The following is a 5,637-nucleotide window of genomic DNA, read 5'->3' on the forward strand; positions in this document are numbered from 1 at the left end:
CAATAGTAGGATTGGGCGACGCGGGTGAAGGTCTTCTCACGTCCCAAATGTCAGCGATTTCAAGGTCGTGGTTCTCGAACAGGATCGCCTTTTGGTCTTCCGGTGGCACGACAAGCTTCCAAGTACCTCGTACCCGTATTCGCCTTGGTAGTCACAACTTGGCTTTTGGTGATACATCACTTTGCCAACTATTTTCCAGTCCAGGTAGTCTTCTGGGTTGTCCTCAACGCGTCGAAACTGTTCCGAGTACCAGGCTTCGTCCCCTCTCTTCGGCTGGTCCATTGCACTAACCTCAGCCTTCGTGGGCTCAAAAGCGCGCGATAACGCATCGGGCACTACTTTATCGGACCCTTTCGATACTCCATCTCGAAAATATGACCTTGAAGTTGTAGTGCCCATAGGGCCAAACGTTCTATGGGGTTTTTTGAATTATACAGCCATTCCAGACTGTTGTGATCCGTTATGACTTTGAATCAATACGCTTCTATATATGGACGGAACTTCTGTATAGCCCATATGACCGCCAAACATTCGTGTTCCATGACAGAGTAGTTCTGCTCCGCCGGGTTAAGGACTTTGCTAGCGTACTCGGTGATTCGGTCTTCATCCCGTACCCTCTGAATCAGGACGGCGCCGATTCCCGTAGCACTAACGTCTGTTTCCAACACATACAATCTATCGGGTTCTGGCAATCCGAGGGCCGGATATCATGAGTGTCTTAAGTTTGGTGAAGGCTTGTTCTTGGTCTGATCCCCACACGTATTCGCATTTTTTCGCCGTTAATTTCGTTAACGGTTGAGCGTGCATGGCGAAGTCACTCAAAAATCGACGGTACCATGAAGCAACCCCCAGGAAAGTATCCAGCTGTCGCATGTTTCCCGGTCGGGAGTACTCCACGATAGAGCGCACCTTTTCAGGGTCGGGCCTGATACCCTCGCGGTTAATCAACAAACCCAGATATTTGGCCTCAGGCTTTCAGAAGACGCTCTTCTCTCGATTAATCGAGAGTCCGGCTCGACATAACCTATCCAATACGGTTTTAAGATGTTGTAGGTGATCTTCGAATTTGGACGATACTACGATGATATCATCCAAATAGGCGAAGGCGAAATCGCCAAGCTCAGGTCCGATCACGCTGTCTATTAACCGTTGGAAGATGGCGCCGGCGTACGAGAGACCGAATGTCATTTGTACAAACTGGAAATACCCCAATCCGGGCGCGGTAAAGGCAGTGATAGGTCGAGATTCGGGTTTGAGCGGTATTTGGTGTTACGCGCTACTGAAGTCGCGTGTGGAGATATAGCGTGCGTTTCGTAAGCGCCTCAATATAAATTGTATAAATGGTAGGGGATACGCATTTGGCTCGGTAACCTTGTTGACCTTTCTAAAGTCTATACAAAACCGATACAAGCCATCTTTCTTGCGTATCATAACCACTGGGCTCGACCAGCCGCTGTCTGCCTGCTCGATCACCCCTTGATCTTGTGACAGGGCTGATAGCGATGCTCGCTAACCCTGTGTGCGGCACTCTCCTCGCACGGATGTAGCGGCCGAGCGTGGCTATGGTTGACATAGCATTCACGCGCTGGTGTCGTTGCAGGGCCTGGAGAGGGGAGAGCGCGACTGGCGGAGTAGACGGTGCGAGAAGAAGCGAGAGCGCGAAGAGCGTGAGAGAGAGCGAGAGAGGAAGAAGCATAGGCGAGAACGCGGAAAGCGCGGCTCGCGCCGCGAGAATTATGAGAGCGGGAGAAATTGAGGAGTTGGAAAGTGACCGTACGTTAAGGAGGTCACGGCGCGAGAGAAGTTAGAGACGACGCGCCAGGGGAGAGGAATCCCGAGGACGAGAGAAGTCTTTGTGAGGCAAATCTCCGGCTGCTGTTTGAGCAGCCCCCGGCGATCATCATAAGGCGATCGAGGAGCCGATCCCGGCCGCTAGCTGCCAACCAGCCGCCGCCGGTGATCCAGCGAGCCTCGCTGCCAGCCGGACTGCGATTTCGCCATCGTCGGCTTTCCACCAGCGAGCCGCGGGAGGAGCCACCCGGTGGGTTTGTTCCCTCATTATTTTGAGGATCTCTCTCTCTCACGTACCAGCTCTCGCCCGGTACAACGCCGCGAATTGAGTTGTCGCGATTATTAGTTGAGCGATCACGCTTCTAATCGTCGTTTGTTGTCGCGTTCTGGGGATTGAGCGAGCGCGCTCACCATTGCGTTTGTAAGAAACCGTAGCTGTAACTTTTATTGGCGTAAATAAAAGGGATCGCCTCTTTGTACTCATTTCGATTCTGTCTGTTCACCTTCCCTGTCATCGCGGTAGGTTTGCTCCTGTGGAAGTCAGCGCCGGCTTCCTTCACCGGAAAAGGACCCTTAATAACTCGCAGGGGGCATAGCAGTGGCGCACTTCGCTATGTTCCGAGGATAAATCCCCCCCCTTTGCAATCTAAAATTTCCCTTATCAATCTATGCATTTCTTGCTCGACCTTGTGTGATACTGGATAGTAACTCTGCTTGATCTGTTTCGTAACACCGACCTGAATCTCGTGTTCAATGCCTGCCGCACATCCCAGTCCCACGGGGGCGTGCGATAAGGCCTCGCCGATGGCCCTCTGCAATATCGCCTGTTGAGAGGCTGTTACCTCGACTAGTTCGATCGTAGTTAATCTTGGACCAGCCTCTAAACTAGCTACCTCTAGATTCATCTTGATTTTTGATTTCTTGAGCAGTAACGTATCATCGTCAAGGTCAAGTACCGCTCTAAACAATTTAACGAAATTCACTCCTAAAATACATTCATCGACGAGTGTTGGGAGTATAGCTACCCTCGTCGGCATCGTCACGTCCCCCACGGTGAACGGCAACATGACGTGACCAACGATTGTCAACTTACGGCCATCTGGTAGTCCTGCCGTACCCGCGTGGGTGGTATCCATCCTGATGCCTAGTACAGACGCTATCTGCAGAGCATTAATACCCATTGCTGTGGTGGAAGCTCCCGGATCATAGAGAGCCCGTAATCGGAAATCTCCTATTCTCACCGGTAGCCACCAGCGCGTTTCCTGTTCCGGGGAATATTGGGAAACAGTTTCGGCTACTCCACGGCTCTGCTCCTTGCATATCATAGGGCTAGCCACTGTGCTCTCATGGGATAAAGCGACGTCACTTGCCGTTCGAACCACCTCGGTTCGAACGACCGGAGTTTCCACAGGGTTTCCCGTCAAAACGGTTTATCTACCGCTACCCGCGCCCTCAAGGGCGTGTGCGAACCATTCGCCACCACCTCGGCCGGTCTAGGGTCTTGGGCTTTACTATCGTCACTACCCTTTCACTCCACGTTCACTTTACCGACGCTTTCATCATTGGCATAACCAGGGAAATTCTGTCTCTCGTCGCTCAACACGCCCGCTACTATTGGTACTGACTGTGTTGGCGAAGGCCGCGAGATTTTGTTTACGCGGTTTGTTTTGGGGAATAAAGGAGTGAGGTCAACCCCACCTAACCACTCCTTTCCTCGTTTCCCTTGTTACATTGGGGACAGTACTTTTTGCTGTATCCCAAAAATCCGCACTCGATACACTTGAGTAGTTTGGAGAAGTCTCTCTCCCGCTTTCGAGGAGCTTCTGGCTTCTTAGTGCGATCCTCCGAGGTCAAGTTATTCCCGACGAAGTTGTGCCTCATCCCTTCTGATATTTCCTAGAGGGATATACTTGGCTTAGTATATCGGCGGATGGAGCCTTCTTTTCGCCATCAACTACCTCGAGGCTTGGGCCAGGCGCCGCCCCCGGTGGTATCGGTGTATAGACGACCTAATGAGTTACCTTCTCAAGCACTTTCTCCATACGATCTAACCTGTCGCTAAGCTCCGGTTTGCCGCTGGATATCGCTGCTACTTTGCCCTTGCGACTCTTGCTTCCATCAGCACGAGGGTGCTACGCTAACTCCGGGTATAGAGTTGTCTGTGGATCAGGTACCGCCCGTTCTGCCCTTCTCTAGTGCAAGCTGTTTTATGCCGCCGTGGCTAGCGCGTTCAGGGTTCGTATGGAGCTCACCTCGGACCTACGCACTTGGCCCTGAATGTCCGAGAGGAGGTTAGCGTGCAACAGGTCCAATTGGCATTCAGACGCCACCTGGGGGTTTAGCTGCTTCATCAGGCCCATCATGTTAGCGATGTAAACATTAACGGGTTCATCTGGGCCATGATATCGACTCTGGACTTCTCTCATCAGACGCTGTTGCTGTTGTACGCTGGTCCCAAACCATTCCCGTGCGTCCATCTCAAATTCGGCGTAGGAGAGCCATTCCTCCTTCATCGCCTCGTACCAGGTGAGGGCGGGACCGACGAGTAGCTCTGATACCGTTAGGAGCATCTCGTCTTCCGCGAGTCCCGCGCCAATTGTCCAGCCTAGACAGGAAGGTGTGAATACTCGCGTTGCCCTCTCCTGAAAACTTCAGTTTCCATCCTCGGACAATGCGACCAACATCCCTTGTAGTCAACCAAGGGTTTGTTGTCTGCTGAGATGACCATATGTTCGGCGGGTGGTTATCCACTTCAGCATTAACTCCACTAAGTTAATGCTGTCCACCCTCTCCGAAAGGGAGCGTCCGGCGGGGGGTTCTGCCGGTGGCGCCCGTGGGCTTCAGTTCGGGTCCAGCTGGAGTACTTTGAGGTAACCTGGTGTCGTAATGGTAGGTGAAGTTATCTTGGAATGCGACGCTCCTGCGCGTGTTTTCTTGTTGCTGCATTTCACTAGAATGGTTAGCATCAACTTGCTGTACATTCCTGTTTTCGGCATTTTCCAAAGCGCTCATTCTGGCGGATAAGTCGTCCAGTTGGCTCTTGACATTACTGCAATTGTTGTAAATCTTGTCTAATACCTTTGTTAGACTTGATACGTTTACTCTTAACGAGTCTAGCAGCTCGAACTTCTTCTCATTTTCTCTGGACCGGAAAATGAGGTCTTGAATTATCACAGCGAATGCAGGCGGGAGTTGGAACTGGCTACCATCATTAGCCGTTAAGGTAATATTTTTATTACTGTTATTACTCCCACCGTCGTCCAGTACGCCTGTGACGTTTATCGCTGTTTCCTGAATCCGCGATATAACCTCTGCACTTTGCATTAGCCGGGCTAACGGGTATTCTCCTTCTTCTTCGGATGCTGTGTGTTCCGCGCAGATGGATGTAATAAGCTCTGAACGTAGAGCTGCCCTTCTTGCTGGATTGCTGTGTTGGTTGTCGACTTCTACGAAATCCGCTGCAGAGTAGTCGCCTAGCAACCAATTTTGCAGTCGCCCAGCTCTCAAGAGCTTATTCCCGTTTTTCTTTAGCTCCAAGTGTTCGAGGTATTCGTTTATTTCTTCGTCTTGGAGCGTCAATACCCAGTCTTCGACTTCTTACTGAGTGCAGTCCATTGTAATCTGTTTGTTGTGTCGCGGTTAATTTCCTATACAAATTACACGCTTGTTTGACAGACGATGTAAGTGCGAGTGCTTTATTCAATGTTTATAAACACACAAACAACATTTTAGATTTTACTAGCCGACGAAAGGCTCAATAAAGGATATTTAATATTGTGCTAGTCGAAAGACTCTTTGCTCGCTATTGCACAATATAATAATCCTGCCTATCAGGTGCACCAGCTA

The sequence above is a fragment of the Phymastichus coffea genome, unplaced genomic scaffold (assembly GCF_024137745.1).
Source record: "Phymastichus coffea isolate CEN01 unplaced genomic scaffold, Cenicafe_Pcof_1.1 PCOF00016, whole genome shotgun sequence".
Taxonomy (NCBI): Eukaryota; Metazoa; Arthropoda; class Insecta; order Hymenoptera; family Eulophidae; genus Phymastichus; species Phymastichus coffea.